The sequence below is a fragment of the Caretta caretta genome, chromosome 7, assembly GCF_965140235.1.
Source record: "Caretta caretta isolate rCarCar2 chromosome 7, rCarCar1.hap1, whole genome shotgun sequence".
Taxonomy (NCBI): Eukaryota; Metazoa; Chordata; order Testudines; family Cheloniidae; genus Caretta; species Caretta caretta.
In genome coordinates, this window is record NC_134212.1 from 117,071,120 (window position 1) to 117,086,502 (window position 15,383).

A 15,383-nucleotide genomic window follows, 5' to 3' on the forward strand; every position below is an offset into this window, starting at 1 on the left:
CACCATTATGTTACTGAGAACTTAAAAGAAAACATTAGCAAATGCTTATTTGGGACCTAGACAGAACAGTCGTGTATGTTTGGCACTGGGGGTTATACCCTTATTCAGCCTATTACACAAAGCTAACCATTCGGTGGAGGATAGAATGCAAATACTCACTATTTATTGCACAGCTGTAAAGGCTGGGATTTTCAAAGCTGTCTAAGGAACTGAGATGCCCGATTCCCACTGCAAGTCCTTTAGCCTCCTAGGTGCTATTCCCCCATGGGTTCTGTTTATATGCATCAACAGTTCTTTACACTTGCAGTTGTTAGACAAAAAGTTGCATCTCATCTAATGCTGCTGAGACATTTCTTATTAATCAGTCCAACCTATGTTGCACAGGTCTGGGAGTGCCTCATCTGGGACAACAGACCTTGCAGAAATCAACTAAATGTTTTGTTTTCTTTACAGAGAGTTTTGTTCAATTTGACCAGCTCAAACCATGAAACCACTGTCATGGATCACAAGCCAGGGCAATTGCATAAAAACAACACAGCTAGGATTGTGGCATTCAGAGTGCTTCACTATTTTGCTACCTCATATTTGATTTACATTCACACTGATGCCAGCACCTTCAGTTTTGCTCAGAGAATGTTCTGTGTTATTATACGTCCGTATTTTCCCGGCCATGTCCGGCTTTTTGGTTCTTAAATTGCCATCTGGGAGGAATTTTTAAATATTTAAAAATGACTGGGATTTTGCCATTATTATTTTTCTCCAAAGAAGAGTCGATCATTCAAGAAAGAAAGTGAATGTTGATCACTCGAGAGAGTGCCCACTTTTTCCTCCTAGCTCCCAGCGCTTGTGCCGCAAAACAGCTGTTTTGCACAGCTCGGAGGGACGGGGGAGGAGGGGGAACGCTGTGTGCTCAGGGGAGGAGGCGGGGCTGGGGCAGGGATTTGTGGAAAGGGTCCAATGGGGCAGGGAGGGGGTGGAGTTGGGGTGGGGACTTTGGGGAAGGGATTGGAATGGGGGTGGGGAAGGGGTGGAGTTGGGGCAGGGTGTGAGCAAATACCCGCCCTGTGGATTGTCCTCTTTTTTGAATGTTCAAATATGGTAACCCTAGTGTTATATGGCATCTGTTTGCTGTGCAATTTCCAGGTACTGTAATAACTGGCTTTTCTTTACAACTCTCTCATGTAATGCCCTCTTTCCATATGAGTCAGAGAAGTTAGAGATGGAAAAGATACTACTTAGGCAAAGCCGGCCCCTTGTAAGTACAGGATATAGTGTCTCTGATAGTGAATGTGTCAGATATAAAACTCCATTTACTCTTGAATTCTGTAGTGATGCTCACTGGTTTCAAGATTTCTTTTGTACCACTTTGTACCATTTTTCTCGAAGCAGTGTTGTATGTACAGTCATAGTGTTTGAGGACTATTTTGTAAATACGACTATAGCTTTATAAATTAATAATATGTCAATCATACCAATTCCCCTTATTTTTAGAGATATGCGCTCATCTGTCTTCCAACAGTGGCCAAAGCCAGGTACTTCAGAGGGAATGGACAGAACAGGCAATCATCGAATGATCCATCCCCTGTCCTCCACTCCCAGCTTCTGACAGTCAGAGGTTTAGGGACACCCATAGCATGGGGCTGCATCCCTGACCATCTTGGCTAATAGCCATTGATGGACCTATCCTCCATGAACTGATCTAATTCTTTTTTGAACCCCGTTATAGTTTTGGCCTTCACAACATCGCCTGGCAAAGAGTTCCACAGGTTGACTTTGTGTTGTGTGAAGAAGTACTTCCTTTGTTGGCAGTGGTAATTGTGTCCTAGACAGCGAGAGAGACCATTCAGAGTTGCACTGCAGAGAGCGGAACACTTCTCTGAGTACATAGTTTTGTTTTACAAGACAAGGCCGATACAGAAGATGGAGGGGCTGAAGCCTCCAGGGACAGTAAACCTGGAAGCTAAGAATTTAGCTCAGGCATGGAAGAACTGGAAAGAGGAATTTAATCTCTATGTACGTATCGCTATGGCGGATAAAGAGGAGGCTTTCAAAATAAAACTGTTCTGTTACCTCATTAGAGAAAGGGGGAGAGGGATAAGTGAGATTCTGTGTGCAGAATTTCCCCGAGCTCAATGCACCTTAGAAGCAATAATGGGCTGGTTTTGATAGTCACCATACCCCCTGTAAAAATGAAATGATGGAAAGATACAATTTCTTTAGTTGGGATCAAGCAGTTGGGGAGAGTACAGATAAGCACAGCAGCAGTTTAAAAGTGCTTGCAGTCTGCTGTAACTTTGGAAATATTAAAGACTCGTTGATAAGAGATCGGATAGTGTGTGGGATACAAAATTCACAAGTATGAGAGCGGTTGCAGAGGGAAGCTGACTTAACTGTAGAGAAAAGTTTGGAGATATGCAGGGCTGAAGAGCTGTCCAAGGAGAGGATTAGAACCCTGGAAGGACAGTCAGCAGACACTGCCCATGCAGTACATAAGAAACAGAAATCAAAATCAGATACAACATCAATAGATGACAATGGTACAGACACATGCAAGTATTGTGGGAGAAAACATGTAAGAGAGAGAGAAGTGCCTGGCTTATGGGAAAAAATGCCATATCTGTGACAAATGTAATAATTTTGTAGCCAAGTGTTTGTCCAGAGAGAGGAAAAACAAATCCATGCTACACACAGTAACTGAAGAGAGCAACAGTGAGCATGAGGACATTATGTGGTTGACCAAACAGCTGGTAAACACAGTGCAGGAGGGCCCTAGTGAGCATTAGAAACAGTTATATGCAGCCATGTTATTTGGGAGAAAAGCGATACTGTTTCAAAATTGCAGAGCAAGTTGTAACATTATCCCAACCAGTCTGGTGAACCCAGACATATGGTTGGAAGGAGACTAACCAGCTGTTAACAATGTACAACCTTACCACTTTAAAGCCCATGGAGAAACGTAAAATTAAGAAATCCAAGGAACACAAAGTAATACAGACTGGACTTTGTGGTCAAAGATGACACAGCAGTACTGCTTCTGGACAGCAGGGCCACCCAAGCCATGGACCGGATAAAAGTACAGCTCCAGAACAAAGGAAGTGCATAGTGGGGTGACTGAAGATACCTCGGATGGTATTACCTGGGACCGGGAGATGATACAGAGGGAGTATAGACATGTGTTTCAGGGAGGCGGATGGCTAGATGGTGTTTATAAAATAGAGACGGACATCAGTGTGAAGCCAGTTAAATTGCCAAAAAGAAGAGTACCGGTCGCATTACTACAGCCACTGAAAGACAAACTGCAGAACCTGCAGAACTGTGGAATTATACAGCCTGTAGGGAAGGGCACAGGCAGGATAGGCAGTTTTATGGTGGTAAGACAGACATACAGAAGACTGAGAACATGCAAAGACCAAAGCCTTTAAACCAAACTTTAGAACGGAACCATTTGCCTCTGACTACAATTGAGGCCATATTACCAGATCTGTCTAAAGTGAGACTTTTTCCAAGCATGTGATGTAAAAACGTATTCTGGCACACTGAACTGGATGAAGAATCAAGTTACTTGACAACCTTCGCAGCTCAGCTGGGGAGATACCAATGATTAATGATGCTACCAGGGCATCCTGAAAGCAATGGCAAAGTGGAATCAGCAGTAAAAAGTGCTAAGAAACTGTTGGAAAAAAATTAAAACTGCAGAGGCTGACCCATATGTAGCACTACTAGATCACAGAAATACTCCCTCGCAAGGCCTAAATTGTAGTCCAGCCCCAAAGACTGATGCACTGTAGAATGAAGACACTCTTGCTGAGGAGCGAAAGGTTGTTAGTACCAGGGTACTCAGGTGCTTCGCTTGCTGAACTGCACAGAAACCAACCAAAAAGACCAGCGTTTTACCACAGCAGATCTGCAAGAGATCAGCCAGATCTGGAGCCAGGTGACTGAGTGGTGGGGTTCCGGGAAGGCTGAAGAGCAACAGAGTGCTATTTGTAGGGGTGGGGCAGAGCTAAAAAGTGTGGGGAGAGACACCTCAGAAAGTGGGAATGGAGCTTCCGAAGGAGAGAGGACTATGGAAAAGCCTACCACAAGGTGGAGAGAGGAGGTCACCCGAGGCCCCAAAGGGAGGGGGAAAGGAGAGGAGGACCCAATGTGAGAGAGACATGGAAAGAGATAGACGGAGAAACCAGGGAAAGAAGGGCCCAGGGATGAATATGAAAGGAAGGGGGAACAGCTAGGAGAGGAAAAGAGAGAGAATTGGAGATGCCTATGGGATGAGGAGAGGGACCCCAGGAAGGAGAGTGGTGCAGACCTGGAAAATGCAAGAAGGATCAAAGAGGGAAGAAGGCCCCCCCAGACAGAGATGAAGTGAGAGGGGAGAGACAGAGGAGGAGAGAAGATAATTGGTTAACTACCTGCAATGCCTACTGGACGCTTGCAAGAATGGATGCCAATGTCCAAGTCAGCATCCCCATCTTTAAGCCTCAGTGAGTATTCACAGTGCATGTCCTAGACCCCCATCCCACCTCAACTAGTAAAATTAAAGAAAGAAGAGTAGGCTTGACACTCCCGATCTAGCCATAGCGAAAAAACAAGCAGTGGCCTTTTAACAGAACACAACAAAAACTCTAATTAAAAAATCCCTTCAAGCCTCCTTTATACCCCATAATGAAGCAAAAAATGGCAAAAACCCAATTTAAAAACATGTCTTTGTGACATAAATTTGAAAGAATATGTGCCAACTAGAACAACAGGATAGGTCTATTTTTTGATATCTGAATTTCCAGTTTTCTTAACCAATGTTCGTATTACATTAATTGCATATTTTAAGTATTCCTTCTATGTTGTATATTTTAAAAATAGATACATGTTTATATACTTATTACTGTTATATTCACACACATTATTTATACACATATATTAATCATGATAATCACAGAACAGATCTGGCTGCAACTGAAGTCAATTGCAAAGCTCTTTGTGAATTCAGTGAGAACAGAATCAACCCTCTTATGTCTCCTTTTGGTTATGTTTACTTTAAAAACATAATAGTGGGTTGAAGAATAGTCTTCTTTAAAGGTTTCTCAATGCAAATTTGATTATTAAGATATGATATCAATATGATTTCCTGGGGGTAAAAGGAGGCCCAATTTGGCCAAAAGGTTTCAATCTCGGTTTTGTAGTTGTCTGTTATTCAATTTTCTTAAAAAGGATCCAAATAGCAAAGATAATGCCATCTTATATATGTCTTTTGATATATATTTAACGTGCCTCTATTTTTAAAGAGCAGTAGTTCATGTGAATCACAGCAGAGTTTAGAGAATATATTCCTTCATGCGGAAAATGCATTATATCAAGCGATAATTATCAGAACTCTTTGGCATACAGAATATTAATTTATTGTCTTGAATAATAAAAAACAAATGTTATTCAATCAATTTCCAAAACTAAACATTAAATAGACGAGTGTTTAAATGCTTTAATCTTGAACACACACACCAAAAGCATTTTCGACAAAGGAGGCAATTTAATCTAAACTCTGTATTAGAAATTTTATATAATTTACCTTAAGATTTTCCTTTATTTCTGCCTTCAGTGTTAGTTAAGAGTAACTGACAGGTAACGTATTCAGAGCTCGCCATGGTAAAAGCAATTAGCGTGTTATGTTGGAAAATCAGAAACAGTTTTATTGAAAATATCTGATTCCACAGAATTGGATGGAGCAGCTGCAGAGCGAAAGAAAAAAAAAACGTGATGATATCAGTGCTCAATTTGTACCAGGGCTGAGCCCCGGCATCTTTAGGCTTGGCAGTTCATATCCCTGGCACCTCTGGCTTGCCACGTCGGTTATCAAAGCAAAACAACTTCTTGAGCCCTGGCACCTAATTGCTCAAGCGCTGGCGCCTTGGCTTTCATTACAAATTAAGCCCGGTACGATATCAACCATTTCCTCCACCTTCACCTAATGATTTTACTACATTACCCTCTCTCAGAAAAACAAAAACCAAACCAACAACCCCCCAAAAGATATTTACTGAAACGCTAAATCAACATGATAAAATTGTAAATTGAAAAGACACTGCTTTTTGTTTAAAACATATTCTTATTTCCCGTGCACTATTTTTTTGGGTCTGTTTTTCATATTTTTTCTTGAAAATGCACTCCTCAATAGCTTTATGTTCCTGAAAAAGGCCAGGTCTTATTTAGTTCTGTTGGTTACAGCATTAGATTATTCTACTTAATTCATTATATATTTGATACATCTTTTAATCACAAAATGTTTCTCAGGCCACAGATTGTGCTCGCTTTCCTGTTTTGAAAGCACTTTCCCTACTGTGTGAACTACTGGAAATCAACGACAACGAAACGCTTTTCTATAATATTGTATGCTACTTATGTGTCTGGATTTTTCTCTGAACATTAAAAGCCTTCTTCAAAAGTAACTTCACATCCAGTACTAGTTGTAAAACAATGTATCATCCTTAATGTAATAGCTTTGATATTTCTCGATTCTGAAGAATTCTATTCACAAACATGACGCTTGATCTACATTTTATGAAAAAAAGTGTCAGTTCTTTAGCAAATAAGAAGATTTCTCAATTCAGCAACTTGGAAATGGTTTTGATGTTCTGATTCATTTTAGGGTTTTTTAAATGGCTCTGGGCATAATGGTTGTCAATAATATTAACAGAATTCTGCCTTTCATTTATTCACATAGTTTAAAATGCTCATCAAAGAGTAATTAAATAGGGAAAATCAATAGCGTATGGAATCGCAAATATGGAATCTGCGAATACAGACTAACACGGCTGCTACTCTGAAGCGTATGGAATGTTTCTTAAAGTATAAAAACCCTGGTTCACAAAACCACAACCACAGCCGCGACCTGCCATGGACTGAATAGCTGGTTTAAAATAAAAGTTAACTGTTACAAGTAGATCTACACATTTTTCACTTTTTCTTTTGTAATGGAAATATTTGGGTTTTAAAATTAAACTTTAAAAAGACCACAAGAAACTACTAAAATACACCATCATACTTAGGAGATTAAAATACGGCCAGTGTTTTGGAGAGGACAGAAACCAGTGTCACTTCCACATTAGGAAGAGACAGGATGACATTATGCAATCTTACCTTTTTGTAACATTTAAGGGTGCCAGGAGGAGGTGCAGCCAGTAGCTGTTTTTGGTGTCACGCACACACCTCCCTAAAACATCCCATTGACATTCTAACTGCTTTCTGCATGCTGACTATTTACAAGCTTCCTCTTACAAAGTCATTACTTTAGGAGTGGAAAAACAAAACGAAACATCAGATCCAGGACTGGAGGACAGGTCACAAGGTCTCTTGCATTACACAAATGGAGTGTAAATGGCAAATAATATCAGCTGATGTTTATGCCATATGTTCTCGGTCTCTTCACATACCAGCACCACAGAGCCAGATCCATACCGATTCACTCCAAGGAACCCTACAAAGGAGGAGGTCCCAATCCAATTAGGCAAATTGTGCAAAAAAAAAAAAATTGATATACATCGACGAAATATCAGAATTGTTAATTTTACAATAGAACAATAGGAAATTGTACTTTGGTCTAAAAGGTCAAAAAGTAATCTCCAAATAATCAGTGTCGTCAAACTCAAAACATAGAGACTCACATAATGTATTTCATTTAATATTTCTGTTCCTGGTCCAATCATACATTTTCAGAAGATTTGGAACCTCCCAGCAATTCAATTATTGAGAAAAAAATTAATTACTGTAAAAATAATTACTGCTATGTCGTTAAATGGAATTGCATTAAACAATGTTAATATATTATTCATTAAATATATGAACAGTATTTAGCATGAGACACGGAACAGTGATTCTGATCCAATGGCATAAGGAAACAGAAAGCTCTGCATTTTTACACCATATTTAGAAATTTGTCACATCAATCTTTCCTCTTGGCCATTCCATGCTCATAGGAATCACTCCTAAAAACAAGCCTTTCCTCTTTATCCACGGGATAGAACTTTGGTTACTCTTCTCTGGATGTTCAAATTACTGGCTCTCTCATATTTTATGTTGTTCCAAGATTCAGCCATGAAAAATATGCTATTGTCCTTCCCCCATCCCAGAACGGCAAACTGCACTTTGATAGAGTAATAAAGGAGCTGCTGTCCTCATCCAAAGATCAACATAACCCAGTTCTGCCTGTGCTCTCTAAGGTGCAGAGAACTCTGGAGTCAATTGGCTCACTCCCTTTACAACTAATTTACAGCTGTCCAGCTCGCCCGCCCCTTTAAGCTCCTGGGAAAAGCAAGTTATTTTTTAGCCTTATTTAGTAACAAGTTGTTGGGAGCCCATAAACCTTCCACAACGTGGCCGGCATTTTGAAGCTTACAAGGTTTTATTTCCGAAGATGCCAGTTCCAAAATTATGATTTATTAAAGATATAAAAGCAGATCCTGTGCTAAAACTGGCGTAGGAGTTTACATGATTGACTGTTCGTGAACCATAGTTCCGTAATGCATAAAGTTTACACCAAGCTGAGTACCAAAGTGTCTATCTTTTGTACCTTTCTTTCTCCTGCCTCCTCTTTTTTTGTTTTAAGTGTCACTTATTGCAAAACACCTCACCTGATATCTCTCCAAAGAAGAAAACTATTCACCTAATTTAGGACTTTACTCCCACAAAGGAGTCATATCTTTAGAAGTTGGATGGGAGTGTTATTAAAAAGGTGGAGCGCCCAACAGATGGTCCAGAGTGTTTCTCTACATTCACACAACTTCATCGGTGGAAAATAGCCTAACACTCTACGGCAGGAAAGGCAATTAGCAAGTCCTAAAGCACTTTTCTAAAGTTCCACTGTGTCTCTCCACTCAATCTAACTAAATTCTCCCCACTTTATCCTCTGTATAGATATTGTACTAAGTGGGACAAGGGGATGCAAGTCAGCTTTTGTTTAAATTTGAATGATCTTGATCAAAAATCAAAGCAACCATGAATCGGTTTCATGTAAAGCTCTCTAGAAACATGGGAAACACCTACAGCGAGCTTAGCCAGAAACTAGGGTCAAGGTCTTTATGTCCAGCAACAAAACCAATCCCCCCCCCACTGCCTGTCTATGACTTGCAACTGAATACCGCGCAGGCTCCTTCTTGCTTCCAGCTGGCCAACCTGTCTGTAGCATGGGTGAGTCCAGCGATGTGTTTAGTACATCAACACTGGTTGTGTTTCTCCTACCAAGCCAAAATGGGCGGATGACAGAGTAAAGCAACACAAGTAATGTAAGCAATTTGATTGCAGAAAATGTTATCCAGTATGAAGGCTGTGCCTGGTGTAGTTAGTCTAGCACAGGCAAAGATTCAACTGTTCAGCTGTATAGATGTCCTCAACCATTGTCCAGATTTTCACCTATTGTAAACCATTTCCATTTCACTCAGCACCTAGGGTAAAAAATGGCCCCAAATCTAGGGTTGCCAACTGTCTAATCATGCAAACCCAAAGACCTTTGCCCTGCCCCTGCCCCACCCCTTCCATGAGGCCACACCCCTGCCCCACCCCTTATGTGAGGCTCCACCCCTACTCACTCGATCCCCCCTCCCTACATCACTTGCTCTCCCCCACCTTCACTCACTTTCACCAGGCTGGGGCAGGGGTGCGGGAGGGGGTGCAGGGTCAGGCTCTGGGAGGGAGTTTGGGTGTGGGATGTGGGCTGGGGCAGGGGTGCGGGAGGGGGTGAGGGCTCTGGGAGGGAGTTTGGGTGCAGGCTCTGGGCTTGGGCAGGGGTGTGGGCTCTGGTAGGGATTTTGGGTGTGGGAGGAGGCTCTGGGATGAGCCTGGGGCAGGGGGTTGGGGTGCAGGAGGGGGTGCAGAGTGTGGGTTTAGGCTGGGGCAGGAGGTTGGAGTACAGGGGGTTGGGGTGCAGTTCCCAGCCAACGGGAGCTGTGGAGTCAGCACTCGGGGTGGGGGTAGCGTCTGGAGACCCCCTACCCCCAGGGGCTGCAGGGATGGTGCCCTTCTGAGAATGGCGTGGAGCCAAGGCAGGTAAGGGAGCCCACCTTAGCTTCGTGGCTGCAACAGACTGTTCGCACCCCAAATCTCCCAGTTTGGATGAAGTAGCCTCCGGGAGATAGAGCCTGATTCCAGGAGACTACTGGTGAAAGCAGGAGGGTTGGCAACCCTCGCCAAATCACAGCGTTTCAGATAATTTGGCAAACTTCACTGTTGTGGAATGTTGTGTCTTTGCCTAGCTACTGAATGCAAACAAATCTGTGCTGAACTACAGAGACTGGTTTTATCCCATTATAGAGCGATCTGGGACTCAGAATAAAACAGTGTAAAACTTCATTACAATGCATCTTTCCATTCCCCTCACAGCCTCACTTTAAAAGGATGAAAAAATAACCCTGCAAGGGCTCCCTGCTTTGTTTTATTTTTGAAAGTTAATCAAGTTGAGAGATGGATTAGTGACGGTTCAGCCCCATAATCCTTGCTGTGTAAAGTTAGGCCTGGGAGCCATTTCAATGTTTTCAGATGGGAATTGTAAGGTCTAGTCTCAACAACATCTACACACATGCTCTTCCAGCTGCCTGCCTGCATGCATGCCCTTCTGTTAGGGCAATATGGCGCCTGCAGAAGTTGGTTAGACTCTGGCCCAAGGGAATTCACAGGATCTTCTTCAATTGCAGTGGATGTAAGAGAAAGTCATTAAGACTACCCGCAGTGTGAACAAAATGGAAGACGAAGTAATGCAGTACAGGGCAAACTGAATCCGGCAGAGCAGAAGCAACAAATGGAGAAGTCAGTCAAAGGCAGTACAACCAGACGGTGAAGAGCCATGGTTGTATGTGGGACACCACACTATTCCCTGTGTAACACTCAGAAAACAAGAAACTTTGCCCTTCTTGTTCTGTCTTCTCTTCCACACCCTCCTGAGTTAAACTGCATGCAAGGCACAGGTAGAATAACATCAAAGCTGACTGATTCACTGCTGGACCAGAGGAAAATTGAAGCAATATCAGGAAATTTTGCTGAATATATTTTGCATGATTTTCCAGTTTGGAGGGATAGTATTATGCTGTATATTCTCTTGCAAACCCAAAGTCTGGAGGAAATATAAGACCTTATGCTTCAAGGCATAAGGCACCCTTTGAATAATACGAGTTAGGATGAAATTTCCCTATTGGCATGCAATACCATGCCTACTTCAAAGTTTATTTCACCTTCTTCTGAAGCATCTGGTACCGGCCACTGTCAGAGAGAGGCTAGTGGGCTGGACAGAATGATGGTATGATCCACTATAGGAATTCCTATGTTCCTATTGTACTTATAAGCTTGGAAGAATTTGTTTTTATTTATAACTTTGATGCATAATGTCAATGTTTATTTTTCAGCTTTTTTCAATTTTTATCAATTTAAATTTTCACAGGGGTAGGAAATTATGGGGGGTTAGACAATTATTTAATGACAGATTGAGTTTCAAAAAGTTAAAGCTTTATAACAATTAAACCAAACTGTCATCGTATGTCAAAATATACAAAATAAACAGCCTTAAATCAAACTCTAATAAGGTCTTAAGCAGCATTTTTCTTACTTTGCCTATTGGAAAATTTTGATGGTTATTAATGGAAATATTTTGTCAGTTTGTGTGTGTACAGTGAAATCAATGTTTATCTATATTTACTGATAAAAATCTATAATTCCATGCAGGGGTATATATATTGTATGCAGTTCCTTTGGGGAAAAAAAATTCACAGTAAAAATGTACTAGTCTTCAGGCTGTAATTGGGTTTGATACAAAGTGAGCCCAGTTCCACTTTTAACCTCAGCACAAAATCATACTCTCATTGAGTTGTTATTCTCGAGGCTCTTATAGTAAGAGACTCAAACAGATCATTTAAAAATATTAACAGCCTTTCTAGGGTCAGTATTGTACCCTAGGCTGGTCTGTCCATGGGACAGCAACCCAGTTGCCTTAAATAAACCTCAGACAGACTAATTCCTCATCCAACTTGCTTATGACATACAAGAAAGCAAGACGGGCTCTCTTATGCATCAATACCCTGCATCATAAATAGCAAACTAGAAATACCATCTAGAGGATTGATGGTGTAACAGACATTGTTACATATGTAAACAGGGCCCTTACCTGCCCTCAGGGACATAGGCCTAAATCATATTTAAGTAGTCTGTCAAATTTGCATGAAGAAGAAATCGGAGATGGAAAATACCATTCAGATCCATTTAGACCATCCACAGGCAAAACTATGGACTGCAGCAGTTACAACCACTGCAAGTTCTCAGGGCCACACATTCTGTCTCCTCTGAGCTAAGAGGTTGGGAGAGTATATAATGTAATAGTAATAATACCTAGCTCTTACATAAATAACTCTATTCATTGGTAGATAACATGCTTTACAAAGCAGGTCAGTATTATTATCCCCATTTCACAGATGGGAAAACTGAGGCACAAAGCAGTAAAATGACTTGCCCAAGGTCACTCAGCAGGCCAGTGGCAAACCAGGAATAGAAATTGAGAGCTCTATCCACTAAGCCATACTGCCTCCAGGTAATCTACAGGGGAAAATTGGTGATATTCTGTAGCTTGTGTTATACTGGAAGTCAGAAAAGATGATGATCTAATGGACCCTTCTAGCCTTAAAAATCTATGAATTATTTAGTTATGTTTATACAAACTGAAACAGAAGTCTTAAACTAGTAATTCACCAACAGGCAATTAAGCAGATCTGAAAGATTCCTTCTGCTGACCAGACCCCCCCACCCCACCATATGCTGTTCCTGTGGCTACTACAACTCTTAGTAACAATAATTAATATTAGGAAAATATTTAATGTATTTTAGTGTGATTTAGCAACTGAAAATGAGTTAACACCACATGACCAATCAGCTCTCCATGGACCACGAGCAAGTGCTCCAAGGATCACAAGTGGAGACCTGTTACTTTGGAGAAACTAAGGACCTCACCAATTCTCTAAACTTTCCTATTAACTATCTGTTTCCCATCTAAGGCCAGGAGGTGGTCATCAACAAGTGACATCACGGCACTGTCTTTACCATGGCCCAGTGTGAAATCAGATTTTGCAGTAATCAAGACATTGGCAGAAGGCAGGGGCTGCTGGAGCTTGCCATCATCACCTGCTTAATAAACTTTCCAAGAAAAACAAGACTGGAAACTGGTAGTTGGCTAGGCAGGATTAAACACAAGCTTTTCCAAGATTCAGGGTGTTGGTAGTTTGCAATTTTGGCAGGAAGATGGAAGCACAGATAAACTCAATTATCATGGAACCAAATGTTCACTAGCCATGAAATGCAAGGGTCTGTTTCCTAGGTAGCCGGATGGACAGTTCTCAGATCTTCTGATTGGATGACTGGCCCAAATTCCATCAAGGTTGGACATTCTTCCTAATTCTGATTCTGTTTGCCTTTATCTCAGTGAGACTCTCTCGTTCCATCAGTTTTGTCCCTGAAGTAGGATGAGAGGTCTTTCCTGCAGGACTGGGGAGTGTTTAGTCTCCCGTTCACTGCACAAAACATTTCTAGTGATCATGATCTGTACTAAGTAATTGTGTCTGAAAAGAAAAAAATAGCTTCCTTTTGACTGCAGGTGATATCTGTAAATAGGATGGATTGAGATTGAGCGTCACAGGGAATCTATGCCTTCTTGCTTCATTTTACATAGTTTGCTGGAGAACCATGGCAAATTGTAGGGTTAAGGGATCATTTGGGGGCTACCTTAACAATGGTTTAAATCAGCAGATGGATGATGCATGATGTCTGGAGTGGTTCACGACTGAGTGCCAACCTCAAGGCAGACTGTCATGAAGCAAGGCAGACAACCCAAAATGGTGGTATGTTCTATCATTAGATTTCACCAACTCAGTAACAAATGTGAACTCCTGAAGCACTGTAACAGTCTTATCATGAAGACACAGACAGTCCCCTTGGGCATTCCAGCCTATCTTGCCACCCAAACAAGCTGGACTTAGTGATAGTTGGTTGCTATACACCAAAGATCACAAAAGATTCAGGTTGCTTCCAGTCCCAAGAGACCAGTCACTTTTCCCAGGTCAATTTTTACCTCAGATCTCACACCAAATACAACGCTTGTAGCCAATTCTATAACAAATTAATTAAGGATTTATTAACTAGGAAAAAGAAATGAGAGTTATTTACTGGTTAAAGCAGGCAAACATATATATGCAAATGATTGCAGTCTTCGGTTCCAAAAGGTGACAGATTATTTCAACTCTGTCAGCACTCAATGTTTTTTAGGGCTAACCCAGGTTGACCCTGGGGATCTCTGCTTCTGTTTTGTAGCTCCAGCCCTGTGAGAGTCCAAACAGCAAAAGAGATTAAAAGCTTTCCTCTCTGCTATCTTTATTTCCTTATTCCAGAATTCAAGCTGGTGGGATGCGAAAGAGCATGTACAATAGCCGCTTCATGGATGTGAAGGGGCAGTTAGCAAGGTCTTTGTATTGTGATGTCCCACAATGGCCCTTTTAGTTTTGACAGCCTTCTTCACGAGCAGAAGACAATCCCTCCTGACCAGATCAGCGTTCCAGAGCAAACATTTTTTCCAGTTATAAAGCAAAAATGTACACATTCCCTTATCGCATGTGATAAAGGTATTATAAGTGAGATTAGTACATGCAGCAACTTTCAAGAATTCCATGAAATCTAAACACTAAACACAATACCCATCTTAACACAAATGTGAAACACTCTGGTTTCCAGCAATACATTTGTCAGTGCTTGGCTGAGGCCTAAAGCCAACAGCTGGCACCTGATTGACCAGCGCCACAGATGTAGCATGTCATTAGTTCACTGTGTTCTATTGGGAAGATAGGATTTGCCCTCTGAAGTCCAATGGGACCAAGGGCTTCTGGAAATGAACTAGTTTAGATGATTCATTGAAACAGTGACAGCAGGTCCCTCAGAACTCTGTTTTTGAGGAGGGAATGGTCTGTTCAGGCATGTGGAATGCTGTGTACGCTTCTGGTGCTCAATCTCAAGCTGAAGAGGTGGTCTATGTTGTGTGCGTCAGGCTGCATGGCACAAAGTGGAGATAACTTAGAAGAAGTCCATGGGCATAGGCAGTGCATGAGTCTTCTGTTTGGGGAGGCTTACCCATGAATGCCAGAAGCTCCCTAGCGCCTGGACCATGGCCCTGCCCTGAGGCCCCGCTCCCACTCCGCCTCTTTCCCCAAAGCCCCATTCTTGCTTTGCGTCTTCCTGCCCCTCCGCCCCCGCCCACTCCTCTCTGCCTCTTCCCCATGTTCTCCTTTGATGCTCCCAGTATTTGGTTGCTTTTTTGTCATTCTCAACACTAGCTCCATTGCAGCCTGTGGCGAATGCTGCGGTGCCGGATGCCAAGGAGG

The 15,383-nt window shown here is 41.9% G+C and overlaps 1 protein-coding gene across 4 annotated transcripts in view; it reads right to left on the reverse strand.

Annotated features, from left to right (window-relative positions):
• Positions 1-15,383, reverse strand: part of RBM20 (RNA binding motif protein 20) — a 164,594-nt gene that overhangs the window by 43,390 nt on the left and 105,821 nt on the right. Inside the window, exon 1 of one of the 4 annotated variants that reach the window (XM_075131079.1) lies at positions 5,561-5,720. The exons of the other annotated variants lie outside the window; for them this stretch is intronic. The gene's annotated coding sequence lies outside the window, so the exon portion shown is untranslated. Of the gene's footprint in view, positions 1-5,560; positions 5,721-15,383 lie in introns of those variants that run through there. 4 annotated transcript variants of the gene reach the window in all.